The sequence below is a fragment of the Vespa crabro genome, chromosome 12 (assembly GCF_910589235.1).
Source record: "Vespa crabro chromosome 12, iyVesCrab1.2, whole genome shotgun sequence".
NCBI lineage: Eukaryota > Metazoa > Arthropoda > Insecta > Hymenoptera > Vespidae > Vespa > Vespa crabro.
In genome coordinates this window covers 5,979,288-5,991,541 of record NC_060966.1, presented here as the reverse complement: position 1 = coordinate 5,991,541, position 12,254 = coordinate 5,979,288, and the positions used below count along the sequence as shown (strand labels likewise).

The following is a 12,254-nucleotide window of genomic DNA, read 5'->3' as shown; positions in this document are numbered from 1 at the left end:
GGCAGCCTTCTGATATCGTTCGTAGGAAGACGATCGTGTTTGCGACACGACTCGACGACTCATTGAAAAGCTATAACGCTACTTCTATCTCTATTCTTGTCTCTCTCTCTCTCTCTCTCTCTCTTCTAAACGTTTCTCTCAACTACAGGTCATCTCTTTCATACAGTCCTTCGTTTCGAAGAGTTAACCCACAACGTGCACGTGCTAGAAAGGAGAACACGTGTGTCGACTCTTTCGCCTTCTACGAGGACCCTGGAGCGGTCACGTTTCAAGCGTTATTAAACGCTTCTTATCCAAGGCGACCTTGATATCGATCCCTTCCACCTCCCTTCCTCCCTCGGTCGTTGCAACGAATCGAGAGAGCATACGACGTGCATAGGATTTCTTATGAATGTTTGATCTATCAGCTGAATCGACTGATACACGTTATTCTTGCTAGATGATACATTTGAAATGTTTCTTCTTGATAAAAGAATGTCGAAGTAAATCGTTTGATTTTGACTTAGTTCATGTCTTTACAAAATATTTATTACTTTCGTTTTATTATATCAACGAATTAGTCGAATCAATTATATTAACATTTTTTACACAGTTTTATTGTCTTAATTATGGAAAACTATTCAGAACTATTTATTGTTAAGTCTAGTAAGTTCAATTTTAAACAGCATGCAAATACTTTTATGATGTATTGTAGATTTATGCAAAAGAGATTTTAAAAATGCAGATGAAATTATTTAAGTAAAAAAGGAGTTTTGAAAACTCATTATTATCTAGTTAAAATTTAATATATTAAATGTTTAAAATTATGTTATGAATTTTATTAATAATCCATGATAAAAATATGACAAATCAAAAAGAAACATTTTGTACAATTGTTACATCTGAATGAATTTATTATTTTTGAGAAAGAAGAACATGCATTGCCTACAAAACTATATTGAAATAAAAATGTACTTTTTGAAGAATTTATATACATCAGCATCTATTTTATATTTAAATATATATGTAAAGAAATCAAACATTGAGCAGTTTAAAATATTGAAAACGATGTATATGTATAAAGTATGTTTATGTGCAGTTATGTTGCTGCGCATAGAAAGTAAAAATAGAATTAATTAATTATCAATCATATATTATTAAATGCCTACAGATTAAAATAGTAATAAAATTCCATTTAGACTGTTTAAAGGAGAGATGTAAAGTATAAATAGTAATAAATTATTATTTTTTTTTATTTTAGATTGATTAATTGTTTGTGTTTTGACTCATGTCGTAGAGAGGAAAGAGAATCGACGTTCGTGTGACGACAAAGTAGTGTGTGTATGGCGGGAATATATTTTGATTAATTATTTAGAAAGTGCCAATTTATTTTTATAATACTAATTACTGAAAAGATTTCTTGATTTTTTTACTGTTATAATTTTTATTATATGTTTTATATTATGTACTATTCTGTAATAATAGGCTAAAACATCGAAATATTTTTTGGTGCGAAATATATTCGCGCTGGTGCATTACGTATACGTAATTAGCTATGCGCATGCGCGAGACGTATTCAATTGTTTCAACAATTGCCATATCTGGTGACACGGCTTTGTATCGTCCTCATTAATTTCAGGTAATCAATAGAATTTTTCTAACGTACACCCTCATTCTATATATCTATCGATAGCTAAACACGAGATCTTTATGAGGCCGCGTTCGCAAATCGGGATATTTTCGCGTTCAAAAGATATTCGCGAAAATAAAATCATTGCCTAGACGTTCTCGGCGAGCGCTCTTTATCTCGAATTTTTTCGTCTTATTTTTACGATGTCGATACTTCTTTCGCTTTTTTACAATGTTTTAATTAATAATTTTCTATTAATTATCCCTCATCTATCGCATTTCGTATTATATTCGATCTTCATATGCATGCATATACAACATCACACACATACACACACATACATATATACATATGCATGTGTAAGTATGTATGATTATCCTCTATACATTGGTGAAACGTACCGAAGGTGGCGCTGCGTACATACGAGGCGCGATTTATTCAATTGTTTTCGCGATAAACATGACGTCATAATTGTTCAGTAGGCATTACCTTGACACATTTCCGTATCGTCTCTGTTAATTCCAGGTAATCAATAGATTTTTTCTAACGTACACCCTCATTCTATATATCTATCGATAGCTAAACGCGAGATCTTTATGATGTCATGTTAACAAATCGAGATATCGTCGCGTTTAAAAGATATTCGTAAAAATGAAATCTGCGTCTTGGTTATGTTTTTTCTTTCGAATTTTCATTTCTTATTTTCGAAATATTCGTACTGTTTTTGCTTTTTAACTTGTTTTATTTAATAATTCTTCATTAATGAATAATTTTTCATTAACTAGTCTTCATATATCGTATTTCATATTATATTCGAATTTCATATATATACTATATATGTCCATATATTCATATATGAATATTTCTTCCACACGTATACATATATACACCTTTGTATACAAATACACAAGTTTTATACTCTGCTATTACAGTCTTATGTTTTTCAGGTTTCCTATAATTTTCGTGCAAGGATCAACAAAACCTTTCTGTAAGTAAATTTTCATTTCTACAAATTTTCTTAATAATTTTAACAATTTTCTTTTTTATAAAAATAATAATTTGTAGTTTTCATTTCTTTTTCCAGCTCAAATTAAAGAAGAATCCTTCATCATTCTGGGGCAGGATGCTCATCGTACAAGATTCAACAAGGACTTAAAGTAAATTTTTTTATTAAACTTTTTCTCTATAAATTTAACGATTTTTCTTTATAGTAACAATGATACTAATTATTATGGTTTCTTTTTTTTTCAGATCATCATTTTAATCAGGTTTATCTACTACGATTTCAACAAATAACAATTTATTTCGATGTCTACTTCGATGTCTACTAATTCCGACCTATTACACGCACAAGTGTTTTGGAGCCATCGTAGAACTTCTTAAGTAGTAAGTGAACAAATTTAACTACCTCCAGTGTTCATCATGCCGAGGACGAAATATCCGAATCGGCACGATTTACTGGTTGTATTGATTTACATAAATTATTGACGAGCATATAAATAATTCCTCTTATTGGTAAAAATGTTCAATTGTTTAAATGTTAGTGAAATAAATCACTCGATTTTAAGGTAAAACTTGATTTTACTAAAATAAAATTACGAGTTTAATTGAACTTTAGAAAAAAGTGCAAAATTTCTGTCACGATTTTAATAGCAAAAATGGATAAAATATGAAATAATCCTACTTCGACGTTTATTCTTCGAAGTACGAAAGAAGACTGACGTGACAATTCGTACGGTCCTATCAAAGATATAAAATTTATTTAAAATTTCTCGGAGGTAACAAACTTAATGCACATTCTTAATGATACTTGCGAGTACAAATTTAAGAAAAATTGAGACGATTAAATTTCAGAAAGAATCTGATCTGAAAACCTTGTCGCTTCTCGTCACTTTTTATCACTTGAAACTTTATATTTCGTCAGAGACAAGAAAAGAAAAGAACTGCTTCTACGGCAGTTTTCAATCTATCGGATATACTAGGAAAACGATTTCCTCGTGCAGTTGCTTCTTCAGGTGTAATCACTTCGAGTTAAGTCGACTCTTCACGACGAGATCTAGGGAAGAAAGTTTTTCTGGAGGCTGCGGTGAGAAACGAAAGGACGGAAAACGGCCGGTCGAGTCTCTCGCGAATAAAATCTCGTACGGCCCGATTTATTTCCTCTTTCTCTCTTTACCTCTTTACCTTTCTATTTCTCTTTCTCTCGGTCCTAAGAGGTCGTAATAACTCTCTTAAATTCATAGCTCGGCCTCTTAAAATTCCATCGTCTCACTGGCGTTCGCAGTTCTCCGCCATTGTCGTAGCAATTTATCGCGAATCCCTAAAGTGTCGTGAGCCGTTTGGTACGTCGTGGAAAAAGAGAAACGAAGATGAGAAAAAGATGAAGAAGAGAAGGAAGATAAGAAGTCAAAAAAAAAAAAACAGAAAGGGAATCAATGTGGTCTATGGAGAAGAAGGAGAGAAGAAGAAGAAGAAGAAGAAGAAGACAGGTCGAGTTTGAGAGCTTTGTACGGAAGCCGAAACCTGTGTTTTATCTCCCAGTTGCCGAACTTTTAGTCCTTCCTCATCCTTCCTTCTCAACGTGGTCCTTGACAGAGAAGAAAAGAGGCCAAGAAGAAAGAGGCTGTGTATGTGTCTGTAGGAGAAAGAGGGAAGGGAAAAGAGAGAAAAAGGAAGAGGTGATATAAGTTGCGAGATAAAAAGGAGAAACGAAGGTAGACGAAAAATGAAAGAAAGAAAGAAAGAAAAAAGAAAGAAAGAAAGAAAGAAAAAAGAAAGAAAGAGAGAGAGAGAGAGAGAAATGTCGAGTTAGAATCGCTCGTGCTACGGTAAAAAAGGTAAAAAAAGAAGAAATGAGGGAAAGTGGGCCACGAGTTTCGTGGTTTATTGAAAAGCTGCCGCTTAAGTGCTTCCACCTTTCGACTCTTCCTGTCCAACGGGCTTTAGACAGGTGCTGGCCTGATTCTTGCACACTCCTTTTTTTTTTTATTTTTTTTTCCTTCTTCTTTCTCTCTCTCTCTCTCTCTCTCTCTCTTTTTCTTTCTTCTTTCCTTTCTGCAACCACTTTTATTGGCTCACCAACGTCTCCGAGAGAGCACCGAAGACCGACATAAATATTTAGTCGATTATTTTAACGGGTTACTGTAGTAATGGTCCGCCAAGTACTTCTCTCGTTTTACCCTTCTTCTCGACGACTCGTCCTAGACTTCTGAAATTGGATCGAGCACCTGCGTCGGGCAGGATATCGAAGGAGGTAAATTAGATGAAGCGATAGAGAAAAGTAGAGTGGAGACTCGTAAGATGCGACTTCCTATCTTACAACTCTTCGTACCTTCGGTGTTGCATTTTTGCAAATGAAAAAGAAGAAAAAAAGGAAAAAGCAAAAGGATTAAATTCACAGCCAGTTCTTAGGATTAGTTCGATATTAACAGTTTAGAACAATCAATAATCATATTTCATATTTTTTTCTTTTTTTTTTCTTTCGTTATAGAAAAATATGAATGATCATCTTAAACGATTATTTCGATCATATTGTTGAAAATTATATTCATAAATATCCAACAATCATTTATCAATAGAAAGGAATTTCCTTCGTTTCTTTGAAGTTTCCTCTATCGAGTCTTCGATTAAATCCCTGCCTTCTATTTTCCCTTCTCTTATTTTCTAAATATTCCTACCCCTCGTTGGAGTCATCCCAAGAAAAGAAGATAGTCAGTGATTCGGAAACCCTAATCCCTCTTGTATATACCATGGTAACGAAACAAAGCAGTGTACGCATCGGAAGTCGAAACGTCGTAGGTGTCCTCTCGTTTCCTCCCTTACTTTCAGAATCATGAAAGTTAAAGCCAAAGAGAGAGAGAGAGAGAGAGAGAGAGAGATAGAGAAAGAGACAGCAGGAGGGTAAAATTGAAGGGTGCACGCGTGCGTTGGCACGAAGAATACAATGAAGAGAGAGAGAGAGAGAAAGAGAAAAGGGAGATATGGAAAAATCCGTCTCCAAGAGTTTCCATCGAGGAACCTTGCTCGAATTCGCTCGTTAAAGCGACATAAAACTTGTGTATGCCTTTGTTGAGGCAATAAAAAAAATGTCTGCCCTTCTAATTGTTTCACTGTAACTTTAAGAGAAAGATACAGAGAAAAAGTAATAGAAGAACCGCATCAAACGGAAATATTCTTTGTGCTCGTTGAATTCTTTTGTACTAGAAGGTATCTTTTTCTTTTCTTTCTTACAAATTTACGATTCATTTGGAGTATTCTAGTATACATTATGCCTTTTATGACTTTTCACTCTGATCTTACTGAAACGTTCGTATGGAATTATTTAAAAGAGTGTAGATACATGTTATTGAAAAAAGAATAAAAAGAATTGTCGAAAAAATATTGAGCAAAAGAAAAAGTGGAACGATTAGAAAATATATTTATAATTTATATATGTTATTTAAGTTTCTCTTGTTATTAGAAAATAGAAGAATCCGTAATTACTAAGTTCTCAGTATTGCACGATATCTAGTAGAATAAATCACGAAATTAGTTTACTCAGACGCTAAGAATGAATTCTGCATGTTCTTCCCTCGTTTCTCCATACTTGCATGAACTTCCTTTCGAGTAAGTTTTGGATGCAGCCGCTACTACACTCGCTTGCGTGAGAAGAATGCGGATAGAAAAAGACACGGAAAGTGAACTGCACTTTAGTTTTATGAGATATGCGAGTTACTATTGCGACTAACTAACTTTACGAATTTCCTTGCAAATTAGAATTCTTTCGAAGAATTATTATTTATGAGTTTTATTTTTCAACATTTCTTTTTTCTTATTTCGTAAAAATCTTTTTTACTGTTTTAATCGAAAAGAAAAAAAAAAAAGAAGAAAAACAAATAAATTCGTATGTTATACAGAATTTATTTGATAAGCTCTTTTGAAAATATCGACCATTAATGAATGAATTACGCATATTTTCGTATTATTTCGTACGAATTATGAATTCTTCTATTGAAAAACAGTAATAATGTAGCCCAATATTTTCTGAATTCTCTTCTGATTTTAATTCGATTATAAGCGATGATTTCGATATTATTCTACATATATTTTAATATTTAACGTAGTTTCGTTCGAAATCGATCAAAATTTATATCACATATTAATCGTCATTCGATTATTAATATTTTTCATTTCTGCTAGACACAAATTTGTTTGTAATCTTAATGTTAGTTATCTATATAATTTAATCTTACAAAGGTGATTTTCGTTGTAACTCTTTCCTCGAAACGCTAGGAAAGATAAAGATATCCAACCATTTATCTATCTTTCCTAGACAACCTTAAGGTTTGGCTCTCCGCGACGAAAGCTACGACGACAACGTTCTTCCAACCCCTAAAGCTGATAAATAGAACGAGTTTCGTCGTTGCAACGTGTTGCTTCGGTTTACTCGTCTCGTTATAGCAAGAGGAGGAAGCCTAAGTGCACGAAACTTCGGTCTCGATCCGCCACCACGGGAATGCGAATAGGTAATGGCGTGCGAGCTGCTCTTTGGGAATAACTTAACTCACAAACTTAAGTTAACCGTACGAGGATAGAGAGACAGACAGAGAGAGGGAGAGGAGAGAGAGAGAGAGAGAGAGAGAGAGAGAAAATTCTGTAAAGTAAAGTAGAAAACAAATTAGGAAAAATTATATGTATGTATTGAGATTAAGAAAAATATTTTTTCTATACAAATTTATAGAGAACGATAGGAGAAATTAGCCTGTCTCTTTTTAATGTTTCTTATTTTCTCATTCTTATTTCTTGGATCTCATCTATCTTTTTCTGCTGTTCCGAAAAAGAAGAAGGAGTGTAACGCTATAATGTTAGAAGATGGAGAGCCTCTGAGAAAGTGGATGAAGATGGGATATACTTTTTCTCTCTCTCTCTCTCTTTATCTATCTATCTATCTATCTATCTAGTTCTTTACTCGAGTCCGTGAAATGTGGCTTAATATCGTCGCGAAACCCGGAACGCTTCTCAACGATCTGGGAATCCGCTATGGGAATATTTCGGGTTTAACCTTTCCTCTCACGACGCAATCCGTTGATGATGTTGAAAGGGCTTCTTAAGAATTCTCAAGCGTCGATTAACATTACTCAATATTTCCTTTTCTATTTAAATTTATAAGATATATATTTATTTATATATTAATGAAATAACAGCGATAAAAGAATTCTTAAATTGTTATTCGTAATATCATTAATTTCCGACATTTTTCATTTTCAGATTGAAATTTTTTAAAGAATGCATTAAATTTGCATTTTTCATTCTATTCTAAAACATTTAAATCTCGTAGAATATTATCTATTTCATTTTCATCTATAATATTCATTTGGTGTAGATAGAGTATCAGAATTCGATTCATCGAACATTGAATTTTAGTTAACTATCAATATATTAAATTCCCAGTTCTGCACGTAACGGAAGTTAGCTAGTTTCGTGATACGCGTAATCAAGTTATACGCATTTCTACAAATGCATGCATTCGGAAATGTAGATGAAACGTAGAAAGTATCAGTAGGATGCAGAATTATAACGAATACTCAGGAAAATCTGTTTTGATAATATTGAAGATTGACAGAGAACGAAAATATAGTTATAAATAAATTAATTAAATAGTCAAACTTGATTTATAACACTTTCACGTTTTAAAGTTTACTTTAATCAGATTATTTTTTTTTTTATTTAGGGTATAAAATAATAATTTGTCGATAGATTTCAATTACATAAATCATCAAACATTTCTATGTATTTGACTTTGCGTTAGTGTCGTATTATATAAAATGCTTTTTATCGGAATCAACGGCAATTGCAAATACCAAATGTGGAAACGAGAAATGAGCCGTTGTATTATCCGTTATCTTCAATTAATGAAATTGCTATGGAAAAGAGCTCTACCGATAAATGATAGTATTTTGGCGAGTATAAATATAATTTACGTATGTATTACCTGTTTAACCAGTCATCGATTAGAATATTATAAAGGATATATTATTATTATTATTTTATAATTAGATTTTTGATATAAAATTTTCTAAAGATATAGTAAAGATATTTTACTCGAAAGGAATATAACGAGATAAATAATTTGATTTTTATGTCTTATCTATAAGATAAAATTATAATACGTCTTGTAAGTAGTAAGCCGTAATTTTTTTCTTTTTTTACGTTGCTAGGCAGAAAATTTATTAATTATTCGTCTCGTAGTTAGTGGCCCTCGAGCTCGCGGTCAATGAGCTAGGGAGGACTTGTAAACTTTCAGTTAATTAGAATCGATTAAGTCGAGGAGACCTCGCTCGTCTTCTTTACTCTTATACTTTAGACCCACTAACTACGGACACTCCGTCGTCCACTTAAACTTTTTCACGAGAACCTCCACACAATTTACTAAATATCGTATTGTCCCATTTATTTAAATATCCAATATTTCAATTGGAGATTCATCTTTTTCCAATAATAAATAATATACAATTTGAACATCATCAAAATAATAGTGTCCCTCGTTAGATTCGATTTGAGAATAGAATTTTCGTGAAAAAAGGAAATTACGGACATGGGAAATAGTTTCAAGAGAGAGACAGAGAAAGAGAGATAGATAGAGAGAGAGAGAGAGAAAGATAGAAACTAGAAATCCTTTTAGCATGTACTGCACCCTTCGTACAGACCACAGATTTATGCCGTAATTTGAATAATCGCGGATCTCGCGATCGAACTCGAGCCTGTTCGAATCGAATACCTAATCCGCCCGTATAGACGGACGATAGAGTGTCGGAGTTCGTGCTCGGCTGCCATCGTGCGAAAATGGTCAGAGGAATTCGAGGTTTCTAGAAGGAGAGAGGAGAGACCGAAGGCTCGAGTGTTTCGTGAAATAATCGGAATATAGGAGGATTTAAAGATAGAGAGTTATGTTAACAACTATGAGGATGATGATAATCATGATGCTGATAAATTCTATTAGAGATACCAATTGCTATTGAATAGTAAATTGGACTGTCCGTCTATAATTATTGATATTAATTGAAAATATAAATGACATTTAATTTTAAATCATCCGAATCCTTTCTCGCTTGTATTAGATATATATATATATATATATATATATATATATATATATATATATATATAAAGAAAATAAATCGATAATTTTTTAAAGAAAAGGTATTAAGAAAATAACAAGGATAAACTAAATAAAGAATTACTTAGGGGAAAAATAATTTCGCCAAAAATCAGGTTACGGGTAAATATAGAAAATAATCGAGCGAAGGGTAGAAAAAGTTAAAATCGATATCGCAGGTGCATTATTCAAAGGACTAAGAACGAACGAACGAACGAAGCAAAGAGCCGAGAGCATCGTGGGGTTATTATTTTCAGGGTCGACGCAGATGTTGCTTACTCGTGTTCGGGCACGCGGGAAGAAACGACAGAACGGTGTCGTCGAAAACTCTACTCGAGAGTAGACGCGTTACAGCGGGTGTGTTATTCATAGGTCGAAAACCCCTATGGATCATCCCTGGTTATGGCCTGGGGCAGCAATTTCTTGTAGATATACAAGCTAACGACTACGTTAACTTTCTCCCTATTCGCATGAGGTAATTATAAGACTATTCTACGGAATGTCGACGTTATTATATGACTTTCCTTGCTTCTAAGCTGAATTTCTTTGGCATATTTATATAAACTATTCGAATATATTATATGCATTTGATCTTTTAAAAATAATGAATTCATTTCGTTCATTCATTTGAGATCAAAATTTATTTTCAAAGCTATTTATGTATATCACGTGCACACGCGCACATATATACGTGCAGACGCATGCATGCGTATCAACTATAAAAATACGTATAAAAAGAAACGATAAAACGAAATGTTTCGAAGAAACTCGGAACGTCTGAAGAAATAAAAGATCTCTTGACGGTTTCGCGGACACGTTCGATGAGAGGAAATATGCGAGATCTCGGTGTAGTCAGTTTCGATGGTCTTCCTCCCGTGTCGTCTAGAACGCATCGAAGCATCGTATCGCGACTTTTAAACTTGCCTGAAACGAGCTTGCCCGTTTTCGTCTGCTCGTAACGCTCACTATACATGGTTTCTACGCTGGATATAGTACATACTTATCTAACGGCGTAGACGACGAAGAGAAAGACGAGGATGACGAGGAAGACGAGAAGGAAAAGAGAGTGCTGGAGGAAGAGGAGGAGAAAGAGGAAGTGGAAAACTCTGAGGAGAGAGACCGCAATGGCCGAGCACGAAGCTCCTTGAGATATTGCGCGAGAGTATACGTGACTCGAGCTTTGCGACATAGTTCGCGTGCACCTAAGATTCTTCTTCCTCCTTCTCCTCCTCCTCCTCCTCTTTCTCCTCCTCTTCCTCTTCCTCTACCTCCTGCTCCTGCTCCTCCTCCCATTTCTTCTTTTTCCTCTTCTCATTCTTCTTCTCCCTTTTTACTCTGCCGAGAGCAAACGTAATCAGGATGCCGCCTAGAAAGTCCAAAACGTATGTGTAGACATATACAACAGAAGGAAGTGAGAGAAACGTGCGATAGAACGCGGAAAAGAGAAGACATAATTTGAGTCGAAGGAAGCTACGAGCTCTCGGCTATTGCCGGAGGAGGGAACGGCGATTGTTGCGCGAGATATAGATCGCGAATGCCGGAGGCTGGATGAAAATGGTCCATGCGGATCGATTTTTCCCGAGAATTCGTTTTCCCCGACTTATAAACGTTCTATTCGTTCTTATATTCTTTTTTAATAAATAAATATTCGATTACGTTCGAACGGCACAGAAATAATACCAGAGATTTTCAATATTTTTATAATGCAGAACTTTATTTAAGTTTGTTATAAATTCTGACTACGTTTTATTACATTATCGAATTAAATCATTTTTATTATTGCTTTAGGAACCAGTTTTTTTATCTTCAATTTTTTCTTTTCCAAGTAATAATGTAGACCTCTCTCTGATAGCTCGCTTTTTTTTATTATTTAATAATTCCTAATATAGATCTAAATAAATTGATAAAATACGGCTGTCCTGTTTAACGACGGTCTTCGCGGCGAGAACAAATTATTTAAGACGTTTACGAGCTAGTAATATACCTACACGCTGAGCGCGGAACGCATATTCTCTAATTATTTCCAACGTCGACCGCGCGCCTCGATTAATAGATTATCCGATGGGATGTACGGGTATAACGTTTCAAATTACGTGCCACGAGTAAGCACCCCTGTGTAGTAATCTTTACGAACGTTTCAGGGAAATACTAACGTTCTTACACGATGTCATTGGTAATCTTTAGGAAAATTAATGAATCAATATTTGTTGTTGTTCGTTTATTCCTTTTTTCTTTTTTTCTTTTCAAGATTTTTCCCATACAATTTATTATCAATTTTGATTCATTCATTATCTAGTAGAAAACGCATCAAGTTTATTTCGTTTGAGCGTTCAATTCTCGTGAAAAAGTTAATCCCTGTAAAAAAAAAAAAAAAAAAAAAAAAGAAAAAAGAAAAAAAAACAAATAGAGTTTGGTAAATACGTAGTAGATCGTTTCTCTAGGTAGAAGTTGTTTCGAAAATGATTACACTCGAAAACGCGTTCGGAAAGTATCGGAAAGACTGGAAAAGTG

The 12,254-nt window shown here is 33.9% G+C and overlaps 1 long non-coding RNA gene across 1 annotated transcript in view; it reads left to right on the top strand.

The window, feature by feature from the left end:
- The first annotated feature begins 2,077 nt into the window (after positions 1–2,077).
- Positions 2,078–12,254, top strand: part of LOC124428326 — a 62,980-nt gene continuing 52,803 nt past the window's right edge. The window contains exons 1-4 of the long non-coding RNA XR_006943140.1: positions 2,078–2,134; positions 2,557–2,597; positions 2,694–2,766; positions 2,861–2,995. This is a non-coding gene — a long non-coding RNA (uncharacterized LOC124428326). The remainder of the gene's footprint in view (positions 2,135–2,556; positions 2,598–2,693; positions 2,767–2,860; positions 2,996–12,254) is intronic.